A 15,095-nucleotide genomic window follows, 5' to 3' on the forward strand; every position below is an offset into this window, starting at 1 on the left:
TGAACAGATGGTTACAGTTCCTAGTGGAACTGATCTTATGCCATATGGTGTTCACTTAGGGTTGGACAAGGAAAGGGGAAACCATTCTGATTATTTAAAACTCTGAGTTTAGAACTGAATAAATATAATGTAGGAAACGAGTTACATGGGAGGGGTGTAGAAAGAGGCTGAGAAGAGGGAGAAATACTTGGCTTTTTTTTTTCTTCTGTCTTTCAGTCTCATACTAGTCTCAATCCATTGGTTGAGACAAGTGAGAGTCTGGGTATCCTAATCTGCAAGTATTTAGTCCCTCCCAATGATCCAGAGTAGAACAGAGGAAGGTTTAAAAGTTTAACACATGGATCTATGGTCAAACTGGCTGCACCCAACCCTCATAGAAGGGCAGAGAAGTACCACCTGGGAAATGCAGGCTTGCTTTCTAGGTAGTTACCCACAAAGGGACATTTTATGTTAGTAAATTAGGCCACTCAGTTTCTAATACTCATTTTGTAGGTTCATAAGCCTGGTTTTGTTAGTATAATGAAAGCAGATTAGGAATGAGTTTGCATTTTCTAAACTCATAAAGACTCATACATGTATAAACAGTGCAAAATCACGTTAGGCGTTTGTAGTGAGAAATGCAATCGCAGATCATAGCAGATCGTCCTGCTTGTAAATCAGTGTAGGGAAGCTACAGATAAAGCTAAATTATGATCACAGGCTCATTCTTAAACTTGCAGGGGCAAATCGATTGGACTTTGCTCCTTCTAACAAGTTCACTCTCCCCACAGGCAAGCCAATGAACAATCCAAACAAAAACCATGTTGGTGAGCAAGGACTATCAACTGAGGTAGCTGAAGGCCAACACATCTATTATGGAGTACAAAACCATAAGGCCTGAGTCGAGTAGTAAAAATGCCTCTTTTGGACAATTTCTGAGTAGATCCTACTTGCCGATTTGTTTTCCTATAACCATATTTTTCCATTCCTGAGACTGACCAATTCTTATTTTGATTGGCACATTCTTTCTTTAGATATAGTAATATTAATACATACAATCACAGCATAGTCACTTTCCAGAGATGTGTTAACAATACACCTTCAATGCTGACTTTGCATATCTCTATTCTCAATTACCATGCTTAATTAATTAAAACAGCTTTCTCCGAGGACAGTCTTAGTTCCTATATTTCTTATTTCTTTAGAATGGGTACATCTTGTTGTAGAATCTTGTTTAGAATCCTAAAACTCTGACAAAACTTTGAATATATCTTTTTCTTTCTGCCACAATTGACACCTGCGCCAGGTGAGTCTGGAGCAGTTGAGTGACTAAGGCCAGGCCACCTACAATGTTGGGGACAGAGACTAGATTACTAGGTGGCTATCAGACTGCTGACTTCATACTCCTTCCACTCTGCCTGTATTTTGAAACATTTGTACTCATTCTCTCCCCTTTTCAGGAATTGCACACTTTTTTAGTCTGGTAGCCTAAAAATGATCTTACTTAATCGTTTGATCAGATTTTATTATTGTACTTGTTATAGGCATAGCCCATCGAACTTAAATTGTGAGCCCTGAAATGATGGCATCAGCATCACCAGGGAACTTGTTAGAAACAAGTTCTTGAGCCCCAACCCAGATTTACTGAATCAGAACTCTAGGGTTGGGGCACAGTAATATATATTTTAATATGTCTTCAGATGATTGGATGCATTTTAAAGTTTGAAAGTCATTCATTTAATGGATTTATATGGAATAGCCCCAGAATGCTCAGATGTGTTACCAGAATATCCCCTAGACTTCAGGTGTATGTGGGTCCTAGATATTTACTTACCTTAATAAGAGTCAAAGGTCACTGCCTACAGTTTTTTCATTTACACAGACATATGAGTCTCCAGCAGTCAGGGCCAGTCAATCTGCTTTTGGTCTAGTGCTTTCACAGAAGTCCTCCTACTGAGCATCCTTATTGGTACTTTGGAGGCAATTCCTTTCAGAGCACAGTTAGTGCAGGATGTCACTTAACAGATTCAGACTTATGTCTTGGACATAGCAGAATGTACTGGTTCATTAGAGGCTGTAGGAAAAGATAGATTTAGGTTCTAGTTTTTACTTTGCCTCTTAAAAGGTTTCCATAAAGATTAAAATACATAATGTGTGTATAATGCCTGGTAAATGTTAGGCATTAATGTAGATGCTAATGTCATTACTGCCAATATCACTAATACTACACAGAGCGCATATTGCTACCTAAAATTATGACTGTCTTTGACACCTGTGCCTACTTTTCCAGCTGAATCACAGAGATATATTTTTTCTCATGGCCCGCAGAGATGCTGCCTTAAGAACCTATTCTCATGTACATTTATTAGAATCTCAATAAAAACATCAACAAGATTATTATTTTGATTAGGCTTATTCTAAAATTTATGTGGAAATAAATAAGACAGCAAAAATAGCTAAACATTTTTAAAAAAGAAAGTTAACTTGGGAGGATTGACCCTACCACATTTTAAAACTATCTATATAATAATGATTAAATACCATATAAATACCATGTAGAAAATAATACTTTAAATAACATCGTATTGTTACATGAATAGATAGACCCATTAGTAAGCAGATAATGAAACTCTGGAATAGAACCATATATACCAACAAACAGTGCAAAATAAAGACACTGTTTCAAATCATTGGAGGAAAGATACATTGTTTGATAAGTATTTTACCCACAAAATTCTATCTTTCTGAAAGAAAGTACATTGAATCTTTACTTCACATTTCCCACTATTAGATAAAATAGGATACATCCATTCATTGGAACTCTAGGCATCTGTGAAAGAAAGGAGGAAGATATCGATATATTATAATAGAATTAAAGCTGTGATTAAGATATATCTGTCATCTATCTGTATTTATGTCTTCACAAGTTTTTTGATATTTTTAGAAATAAAAAATGAAAAGAATAATGAAGATTGCTACTTTTAGGAAATAAAAGAGAACAGGGATTAAGGGACAGAAATTAAGCTAGTATCTTTGAAGGTGTTTTATTTTATTTTTAATTATTTTTAATAATTTTATAAAAGTATTTTATATTTAAATAAGTTAATTATAGTTATATAATAGTGTAGCATGTTGTGTTAATTTCAGGTGTACAATATAATGACATAACAGTTCTATACATTAGTGTTCATCACTGTAAGTATATTCTTAATCCGCTTTACCTATTTCACTCATTGCCCCCACCCACCTCCCCTCTGGTAACCACTAGTTTGTTCTCTGTAATTAAGAGTAGTTTTTTTGTTTGTTTGTTTGTTTGTTTATCTCCTTTTGTTTTCTTTGTTCATTTGTTTTGTTTCTTAAATTACATATAGGCATAAAATTGTATGGTATTTGTCTTTCTCTAACTGACTTATTTAACCCAGTACACTACCCTATAGATTATCCATATTGTTGCAAATGGCAAGACCTCATTCTTTTTTATGGCTGAGTAATAGTCCATTATATATATACCACATCTTTATCCATTCATCTATGGAAGGACACTTGGGTTGCTTCCAGGTCTTGGCTATGGTAAATAATGCTGCAATTAGTATTTTCATTTCATTTCATTTAAAATTAGTGTTTTAATTTTCTTTGGGTAGATGCCTAGTCGTGGAATTACTGATTCAGATGATAATTCTGTTTTTAATTTTTGGGGAGTTGCCATGTTGTTTTCCATAGCGGCTGCACCAGCTTGCATTTCAACCAACAGTGCATGAGGGTTCATTTTTCTCCATATCCTTGCCAACACTTTTAGAAACACTTGTGTTTTTTATTTTAACCTTTCTGACAGGTGTGAGGTTATATCTCACTGTGGTTTTGATTTGCATTTCCCTAATGATTGGTGATATTGACAGTGAAGGAAACCATCACCAAAACAGAGAGATAAACCACTGAATGGGAGAAGATTTATTTGCAAATAATGTATCAGATAAGGAGTCAATATCTACAATATATAAAGAACTTATACAATTCAACACCAAAAAATAATGATCAAATTAAAAATGGGCAGGGGCACCTGGGTGGCTTAGTCAGTTAAGGGTATGACTCCTGATCTCGACTCAGGTCATGATCTCACAGTTCATGAGATGCAGCCTGTACTGACAGTACAGAGCCTGCTTGGGACTCTTTCTTTCTGCCTCTTCCGTGCTGGCACACACATGCTCTCTCTCACTTAAAATAAATAAATAAACATTAAAAAAATAAAAATGAGCAGAATACATGAACCAACAGTTTTCCAGAGAAGGTGTAAAGATGGTCACAAATGCATGAAAAGATGCTCAACATAGCTCATCATCATATACATGCACATTGAAACCACAATGAATTCTTGTATATGTATTTTTTGAGTATGTTTATATTTTTGATATTAAAATCATGTATATTTATATAACTCCAAACAAAATATAGTATTTTAAAATTCCTAAAATTTGAACTCAAATGAAAACAAATGAACCAAAAAAAAAAAAAAGAAAACAAATGAACCAAAGTCAAAATCAAGCTGATAAAATCAGCATGCAAAGATCATCTCAAGTGATTTTACAACGTGGTCTTTTGGTTATATCCTAATGGGATCTATCCTAAATGGAGTCAGTGAGGAAGAACTGCAAAACAGACTAAACTGCATTTAGTAGGATTTTTTTTTTAGTTATAATACTGTTGTTGCTTTTTGTTATTTTTACTTTGAAGCTATTATAACGTATAGATTATATAACATATAATAGTTAACATTATATAATTTATATAATATAATTAGTACAATAAGCATGGTATGCTGAATAATACCCCCTAGGGACATCCATGTTGTAATTTCTGGAACCAGTGAATGTTATTTCATATGGTAAAAGTAACTTTGCAGATGTGATTAGGTTAAGGGTCTTGGGATGGAAATTACCCTGGATTATCTGAATGAGCTCCATGTAATCTTAAGAATCCCTAAAAGAGGGAAGCAGGAGGTTCCTGCTTGTATGTATGCTACTGACTTTGGAGATGGAGGAAGATAGCCGTAATCTAAATGATGTAGGCAGTTGCAGGAAGCTGGAAAAAGCAACAAGCAAAGAGACAAATAAAAACAAAACAAAACAAACAAACAAACAAAAAACCACACTGAATTCTCCACTTGAAACTTCAGAAGAATTCAGCTTTGCGATCTCATTTTTTTCCCTGCCAAAGGTTTTTAGCCTCTAAGCCATTTTAGCCATTTTGTCATAGCAGCATTAGAAAAGTGATACAACAGGCTGAAGGACATAATAGAAGAGATATATAAATATTCACTCAAACAATTTAAACAAAAGCTTTATGATTTTACTTTGAGTTGGCAATATCAATAAAAACATATTTTTTTCTTTCTTAAATGTGATATTCTAGTTAAGTCTAATGAAAAGTTCTAGAAACAATGTAGCAAAGATGCCCATAGCACCTGGGTTTTTAATCTCTACATACAATTTTCCAATAAATGGGACCAGGTCTCCTTGGAAAAAATGGTTGATTCCTGTCCTGGGGCAGGAAATACTTAAGGTTAGCCTTAGATTTTTATTCCAAGCATAAAACAAGGAAACAATCAAAGATGACTGAGGGTCATTTCCAAAGAACATAAAGCCAACTGGAAGGGGCTTTTACTGCCAAATAAGATATTATATGCATTTTAGGATGACTATTAATGTCGAAGATATAAAAATCTTTGAGTATATAATGATGCCAACATGCTAAAACAAAGCCACCACAAAATGAAACAAAAACTAAACTAACAAAAACATAATGGCCACATTTAGAATTTGCTAAGACACACATGCATTTTTTCTGATAATTGATAATATTTGAGCATTTTTCTTTTATATACAAACTATATTTCAAAGTAAGGAAATCCTTGTTGAAGAAAATGCCTTTTTAGAGATGAATTTCAACTAATACATGATGTAAAAATAATAGGGTCCAAATATTACCTTTTTGCAGCCCCCAAAATAATGGATGTGGGTAGGGATCATTTATGACTGCTAAAATCATTAGGTGGAATATGTTGAGGAAATTTGAAGTGGCTGGCTCAGTGTGACATCACCTGGAGCCTCTGATCATTCTTAACCTAACTAATAATAGGACAACTAGATACTATATTCCTCCTGCTGAGAAGCACTAGGAAGGACACAGTGCCATCCATGAATTATTCTTGCTCTGTTTCCAAATAAATTTAAAAATGAACTTAAATAGGCGCACCAGCCTGGGTGCTCAATTGGTTAAGCGTCCAGCTTCTGCTCAGGTCATGATCTCATGGTTTGTGAGTTCAAGCTCCACATCAGGCTCTGCACTGGTGGTGTGGAGCCTGCTTGGAATTCTTTCGTTGTCTCTCTCTCACTCTGCCCCCTCCCCTTAAATAAATAATATATAAACTTAAAAAATAGAAATGAACTTCATTATAAGGAAGCTTCTGGAACTAACTAGCAGTTTCCAGAAAATCAGAGAGAACAATGCTAACTGACACCAGGGCACAATCACCTAAATACAGAATGTAGGAAAATGTACAGACCACCTAGTAGACAATGTAAGATGGAGGGAGAGGGGGAAATGTTACAGACTGAGATACCATTCTTTTTCTTTAAAGCTTATTTATTTATTTTTGTGACAGAGCGTGCATGTGCATGTGAGTGAGGTAGGCCAGGGGGAGGGGGAGGGAAAGGAAGATTGAGAATTCCAAATTGGGCTGGATCTCAGAAAACATGAGATCAAGACCTGAGTCAAGATCACGAGTCATATGCTCAACCTACTGAGCTACCCAGGCTCCCCAAGGGATCATATCATTCTTATGCAATGGATAGACTTTTTATAGAGTCTGGATGAAAAAATGTATTTTTAGTATGATGTTGTGAGACAGTCAAAGAATATTGAATACAACCTAGTTATTTTATAGTCTATTAGGGAATTTTTGTTAATATTTCGAGGTATAAAATGACATTATGATTGCTTTTTAATGTGCTACCTGATAGAGACTATATGAAGTATTTACAAAAGGTATGATACAATGTCTGGGATTTGTTCACTTTAAGAAAATAAAAATAAGTGATTTTTATTTTAAATGAGAGGAATGATAAGAGAAACCGAGTTGCAAACTGTTGTTTGTTGAAGCTGTGTGATGCTTATAGAAATTAAGTCAGTCTTTTTACTTTTGTGGAGGTTTAAAAGGATCCAGGATATTATGCTAAACATCAAAAATAATATTAATTTGGCTCTAGCACACAGATGACCAGAGACTGAGCCCGCAGAGTCCTCTACCTTAGAGCTTGGCAGTCAAAGTCTTAACCGGGAAGATATTTTAAAGTAGATAATGCTAACTGTCTAGAAAATATTTTTTTAATTGTCAAAACATTGACATATAACATTGTGAACATTTAAGAGCACGGTGTGTTGATTTGATACATGTATATATTGCAGTGTGATTTCATCCACAGTGTTAGCCAACACCTCCGTCATATCACATCATTACCATTTTTTATGGATGTGGTGAAAATACTTAAGATGTAGTTTTTTTTTTTTTTTTACCAATTTTAGATATATAATACAGTCTTTTGACTATAATAACTATGCTGTGTATTAGATCTCCAGAACTGACTTTCCTTTTAGCTGCACATGTGTACCCTGGGCCATCCCCTCCCCAATTCTTTTACTTGTAGTTTCTGGTTACCGCTGTTCTCGGTTTTTATGAACTTGTTGTTGTTGTTTAGATTCTACGTCTTTCTGTCTTTCTCAGTCTAGTGTGTCTCACTTTCCTTAATACCTTCAACGTTCATCCGTGACATAGAAAATGAGAAGATTTCTTTCTTTCTGATGGATGAATAACATCTATTACCCGTCTGTCTAATGTATTTATTCTTCTGTTGATAAGCATTTATGCTATTTCTATATCTTGGCTTTTGTGAGTAATGCTGCAGTAAACATGGGAGTGCAGATATCTTTTTGGATATCCTGTTTAGGAAATAAAATTTATAATCTCAGTAAATACTCATACAGAATTTAGCCTTAAGCCTAATAACTTCCTGTTATATCTATCATAAAATGAATTATAAAATATATAATAAATTATACACAAGAATTGACTTGCTTTTTTTGTTTTGGTAACTAAGTGGATGAAAATACATTTAAAAACAGAAATTAGAACTTTAGATTTAGAAATCTAGTCCTTTAGAAAATACATTTAAAAACAGAAATTAGAACTTTAGATTTAGTCTCTAGTCCTTTTTATTACTAATAATTAAATAGTAGGAAGAGTTTTCTGGTAAAGCCATATCTAGGATACAAGATAAACCATTTCATATGAATTTTTATTAAAAAAATATGTGTTTGTGTGTCTGTGTGTGTGTTTTCTGGAGGTATGTAAGAGTTAAATGTAAAAGAAACAAAAATACTAGAGGAAACCATTAGTTACTTTATCTCAGAATAGTTTAAATATTGATAACATTAATTATACCCTGAAACCATAAATAAAAGATCAGTAGTATTTTGAGTACACCAAATAATGAAGATGATGATGGTAATAATAATACAAAATAAGCTTGGGGAAAATTCAAAATTAAATTAAAGGCAAATGTCAAACTGGAAAAGAGTATTACAGGATTTACAGTTTATATCCAAAACAAAGTAATGTTTTCAACAAAAGAAAACAGAGCATATGTAAGAGAAAGTACTGCAACAGAAGAGCAGAATGGCCAAAGAATGTGAAAAAGCAGAAAAAGAAACACAAATGTCTCTTAAACAGACCCAAATCAGCTTAATCTGTCACTTATATAATAAGGTTGATGAACATTGAAACTAGAAACTTTAAAAAAAAGTCCGTTAAATTGACAAAGGTAAAATGCAATTGATGATACATGATGCGGTGTGTGAGGGAATGAACTGGCCCCTATATTGCTGATGGGAACATAAATTGTTAAATTTGTGGTCAGTTTGAAAGTTAAGTAAAAATAATGCACATAAGGGGTTCCTGGGTGGCTCAGTCAGCTGAGTGTCCGACGGTCGCTCAGGTCGTCATCTCATGGTTCCTGGGTTTGAGCTCCACATCAGGTCTCTGCTGTCAGCATGGAGCCCACGTTGAATCCTATGCGCCCCCTCTCTCTACATATCACACACTCATGCTCTCTCTCAAAAATAAACATTTTAAAAATAAAAATTATAAAAATTATAGAATAAAATAAAAATGATGCACTTAGATTTTGACAGCTGTTTAATTTTAATGTATTGAGCTTACAGACCAACTCGCATGTGTTTCTAATTACATATTAGAATTCTAATTACACTTTACATATAGATGTCTTCAAGGATTTACCTTGTAACATTTTTGTAGTAGCAAAAACATAGAAACTTAAGCGTGTAGTAATAGAAAACTAGATAAATAAATGCCTAACAAATACAAGTATACCATGAAATATCGTGCAGTTACTAAAAAGAACAAGGTTATCATATATGTTTTGGTTTCAAGCTACCCCAAGATACAATGTTAAATGGGTTGAATTGCAGGAAGATCATATGAGTGGAAAAAGTTTGAAAATTCTATGAAATAGCACTAAAAGAACATACAACTAAAATAACGTGTACTTTCTTGAGCAGAGACCTGGAAGACAGGAGGTGGGGAAGAATGTTTATTTTTAACTGTATATATTTGTTTCTTTTGAATTGTATGCTTATACATATAATAGCTATATTATAACTTAAAAATCAGACAGTATTCCCCAAAGGTTGTTGGGGATTAGAAAAAGAAAAAACAAAGTATCTTATTCTATTATGGCCTCCATCAGTAAGGTCATTACTCAGTGCAGGACGTTAGGTGATTGGACCAAAGTTTGGGGCCCAGTGTGAGATTTCACTGGGGATCTGGGATGCTTGGCAAATCTGAGACTTACACGATTTTTGTCAGTTTGTGAGGGAAACTGGTCGCTCTGAGTACACAGAGGACCTCTAGGGGGCAGTGTTTCCTAACACCACTACCCAGGCTTACAGTATCAGTTCTGGCCTTATCCAAATATAGTCATATTTACGTATTAAATTCACTCCCTGTTGTCGCATCTACTTTTCTAGTTTTCCATGTTCATCCTTCTAGCTACGTAGATTTTTAAACCTCACATGGTTTTCTTTCCCTTCTCCATCCTCTACCACCTTTCTATGACTTTGTCTTCCTTCTCTATCTCTGCTTCTCCCCTCTGCTTAGCTGCTGCCTGCATCTTTCTACCTTTTTCTTTCTCTTCACTTCATCTCTGGGCCAGTCCTGGGCAACTTCTCACTTTATCACATAGCAGCACAAATATAGAGAAATTATGTCCTTAGGTTGAGGTTCATAGTTATCAGCATTTCCAGGAAAACTGAGGTGAAAGGACAGTCCGCATGCTCAGGGCTACCTAATTCTTGATGCCAAAACATTCAAGAAAGATGCATGAGCAATTTAGCCTTCTTGAGCTTTGAATTCATCTTAGTCCAGTTCCCACTGTGTTTCTTGCTCCTCTCATTTTTGTCGGAGGTCCATTTCATAGTTCTGGCCAATTAGGTCCAAGTGATCTATGTACTTTAACATAATTGATACATTTATTTTCCACTATTTAATATTAACCTGGTTTTCTGCAGTTATATAAAGTTGTATGTAATCCCTCTCTAGTCAGTACTGCCCAAGGGCACAGGAATTCATGATTGGGTATAAGTGTTTTATATTTGTTGGTTAATATAATGGTTCATAGTTGTTCACCCCACACATTTATGGAGCTTCTGTTAGTGTAGTGCTAGTCAAAGTAAGGGGACAAAGATGGCCTAGTTGTGCAAATAGTTACCAAATAGTCATCTAAGTCTAGCTTCTTAGCTAGAAGACTGTAAATCCATCTTGTTCATTGTGTATCTTCACTGCCTATCATTGTCATTGTGTTTCTTCTATCATAAGGTCTTAGATCAAGTTCCCCAAAAGCGTTTCCTGAGGTGAGAATTGGTGTGTTGATGATTTGTTCAGGAAGTGCTCATAGGAGAGACTGGTGAAGATAGGAGTGAGGGGGTGCGGCGGGGCGGGGCGGGGCAGAAGAGGAAGCAGTGCCAGCCGGTGAGGTCAGGCAAAGACCTCTATCCCTCGGCTTCTCCCTGACCCTGAGGAGGGGCTCTGTGGTGTAAATTATAACTCAGCTTTCCTGGCCTTTGTGGCTTTAGGTCTGACTTTGTGCCCCACATGCAGTGACCTAGACCTGGTAAATACTTATTTGTTAGATAAATGAATGTAAAATAGACATGCTAGAAAATATCAAAGAGCTTAGACTCTAATGATAGGGTAAGATAAGGAGGAGTGTGATCAAAGCTATAAGAGGATTGCAAATAAATTGCCTTTGGGTCCAGAGGAAGAACAGATTTCTTACCTACCATTGTTTCATATAATGATAATATTTTTGAAAAGCTCTTAAGGTATACTTGGCAGCCTCTTAGATATAGTGTAGAATACAGAATGAAACCTAGAATATATAAACTGGGCTTTGCCTCAGGGCCTCCGAATTAGAGGACGTGATTTTTAAAATTATTTGAAGGAACATAGGTATTTTTAAAATGTTACATTATGGAAACCTTCGTTTAGCACATATAGTCCTTTTATTGAGCTTAGCCTGCAGTCAGCAATAGGACAATGTCAATAGTGCTCTTCTAAGAACGACATTATGCATCCTAGAGCTGGTATGATGGTGTGCCAAGCTGCTAGGTATGGCTCTGCGGGAATCTCCCTTGTTCCAAACAAACAGAAGAGAATGTCACAGTGGGTCATACTTCCATGCCATTGCTTCTGCTGTCACCTCTGCCTGGAATGAGCTTCTACTATCTTAATTTGGTTTTTTTCTCACTCATTGTTCAAGGCCTAAGCTCAGATATTTTCTTGAATATGACTGCAAGAATTACAGCAGCAACAAAACAGACAAATGGAGCTACATCAAAAGTAGAAACATTTGTGCTGCAAATAAGCTCAGGAAAAGTGAAATGACAATCCACAGAATGGGAGAAGATATTTATAAATTATATATCTGATAAGGAACTTACATACAGGGTGTATACACAACTCTTCTAACTCAGTAATAAAAAAACAAAAACAATTAAAAAAATGGACAAAGGATCTGAATAGACATTTCCTCAAAGAAGATATATGTACGGCCAATAAGCACATGAAAAAAATGCTCAACACATTTAGTCATTAGGAGATTTCAGGTCAAAAGTACAGCAGTATACCACTTCTTAAGCACTAAGCCATAAACAAAAGGAAGGATGTTAACAAGTATTGGTGAGAGTGTGGAGAAATTGGAACCCTCTTACATTGCCAGTGAGAATGTGAGATGGTGCAGCCCTTTGGAAAACAATTTGACAATTCCTCAAAAGTGAAATATGGAGTTACCATTTGACCCAGCAGTTTTACTTTTAGGTATATACTTAAGAAATAAAACATGTTCATACTTGTACACACATATGTTCTTAATAAAGCATTACTAATAATATCCCCAAAGTGGAAATGGCCCAATTCCATTAATTGATGAATGGTTACATAAGATAATAGTGTATCCATATGATGGAAAGTCTCTCAGCAATAAAAGAGTAACAAAATAGTACGTGTTACAGCAGGATGAATCTTAAAAACACTATGGTAAGTAAAGAACTCAGTCACAAAAGACCACATAGTGTATAGTTCCATTTATTTATATGGAAGAGCAAATCCATGGAGACAGAAAGCAGATTAGTGGAGTGCTTAGGGCTAGAGGAGGGGGAGTGGAAAGTGATGCGGGGAAGATAATGAGTGACAGCTAATGGCTATTGGATTTCTTTTACAGGGACAAAAATGTTCTAAAAATTGATTTTGGTGATGGTTGCATAGCCAAACATGAAATTGTTACTTTTAAATGAGTGGATTGTGTAGTATGTTAATCATACTTCAATAATTATCTTAAAATTTTTTTCTTTACATTTATTTGATATTTGAGAGACAGAGAACAGATGGGGTGGGGGAAAGAGAGAGGGAGACACAGATTCTGAAGCAGGCCCCAGGCTCTCCGCCATCAGCACAGGACCTAATGGCAGGGCTCAAACCCACAAACTGTAAGATCATGACCTGAGCCGAAGTCAGACGCTTAACCAACTGAGCCACCCAGGTGCCCCATAATTATCTTAATAAAGCTGTTTTAAAAGCCCTGAACCTAAAGGTATCCTGTAGAAAAAAAAAATTTCCCTGAGGGGCTCCTGGCTGGCTTAGTCAATGGAGCATGGGACTCTTGATCTCGGGTTGTGGGTCTGAACCCTGCATTGGGTTTAGAGATTACTTAAAAATAAAATATTAAAAAAATAGAAGTACCCTATAATCCAACAATTGCACTACTAGGTATTTACCCAAAGGATATGAAACTGCAGAATTGAAGGGGTACATGCACCCTGACATTTATAGCAGTAATATCAACAATAGCCAAAGTATGGAAAGAGCCCAAACATCCATCAACTGAATAATGGATAAAGAAGAATTGGAGGAGTTGATATATATATTATACATACATACATACATACACACACATATATAAATGACCATTACTCACCCATCAAAAAGGATGCAGCCTTGCCAGTTTCAATGATCTGGATGGAGCTAGACTGTATTATGCTAAGCGAAATAAGTTAGAGAAAGACAAATACCATATGGTTTTACTCTTACATGGAATTATAGAAACAAAACAGAACAATTGGAAGGGGGAAGCAAAAGGAAAGAGGGAAATAAGCCATAAGAGACTCTTAACTATAGAGAATGAACTGAGGGTTGATGGAGAGAGATGGGTGGAGAATTGGCTGGATGGGTGATGGGCTTTAAGCCGGGCTCTTGCGATGAGCTCTGGGTGTTGTATGTAAGTGATGAGCCACTGAATTGTACTCTTGCAACCAATACTGCACTGTTAACTAGAATTTAAACAAAATTTTAAAGAAAAAAATTAATAAAATCTTTAAAAACAAAAAAAGAAAAAGATTTCCTGAAACCTCAGTTTGAGCTCCTTGCCCTTTATTGGGTCACTGGTGCACATACTATGTTAACAGTCATATTACATTAGCATTCTTCATATGGCTGTCTCTGTCACTAAACTAAAAGTTTCTCAGAAATGAATTCTCCTCTTCCTCCTCTTCCTCCTCTTCCTCTTCCTCCTGTAATTATGTTGTCAGAGTCTTGGGTATTTTCTTTTGTATATCAAACAGACAACTAAACTTAACTATATTATTCCTTTTATTCAAAAGTCATTTTTAATATTCATTTTTGAGAGACACAGTGTGAATGGGGGAGGGGCACACACACACACACACACACACACACACACACACACACAGAATCTGAAGCAGGTTCCAGTCTCTGAGCTGTCAGCACAGACTCTGATGTGGGGCTCAAACTCATGGACTCTGAGATCATGACCTGAGCTGAAGTCGGATGCTTAACCAACTGAGCCACCCAGACATCCATTAACTATATTTTTCTTACATTCATACAGCCTTTTAAGGCTCTTTCAAAGTTCTATAATATTAACACCAATTTTAAAATGCTTGTAGATGGGAAAAATCCCTCTCAAAATGCTAGAAAATGCTATATGCATTTTTTCTTTCTCTTTTTTTTTAATGGGGAATGTTTTGCCTTGAATTTGCAGATGATAAAGACAAATTATAAGAGCATATAATCAATATTTCCATACAAAAAGCACAGCATGTACTGGGCCATTAATATAATTTTATGAAGGACAGATCAGATCAGATTCTTTTTACTTTCTTCTCATAATATATACTTTATAAATTAAAAAAAACCTTATGATTATTTTGTCTTTTGTTGAAGCACCATTGAGCTTTTCAAACACTGTTAATTTGCTCTTTTTTTTTGCCTCAGTGTACTTCAGTGAAAGAGGTGGATTGAACCACTAAAACCCTGCTACTCCAGTACTATCATATGGTTTTAAGAGACTTCATTGTCATTTTAGTTTCATTAATATCACCAGAAAATAATTTGATGCAGGATTGTAGACAGCTTTAAGTGAAAATTACTAATTGGTTTTATATTCAAAATTATGGTTGAAGAAATACAAGTC

At 35.3% G+C, this 15,095-nt stretch overlaps 1 protein-coding gene across 1 annotated transcript in view; it reads left to right on the forward strand.

The window, feature by feature from the left end:
- Nucleotides 1–15,095, forward strand: part of MDGA2 (MAM domain containing glycosylphosphatidylinositol anchor 2) — a 779,701-nt gene that overhangs the window by 352,066 nt on the left and 412,540 nt on the right. The window lies entirely within an intron of this gene.

Source organism: Suricata suricatta, chromosome 9 (assembly GCF_006229205.1).
Source record: "Suricata suricatta isolate VVHF042 chromosome 9, meerkat_22Aug2017_6uvM2_HiC, whole genome shotgun sequence".
Taxonomy (NCBI): domain Eukaryota; kingdom Metazoa; phylum Chordata; class Mammalia; order Carnivora; family Herpestidae; genus Suricata; species Suricata suricatta.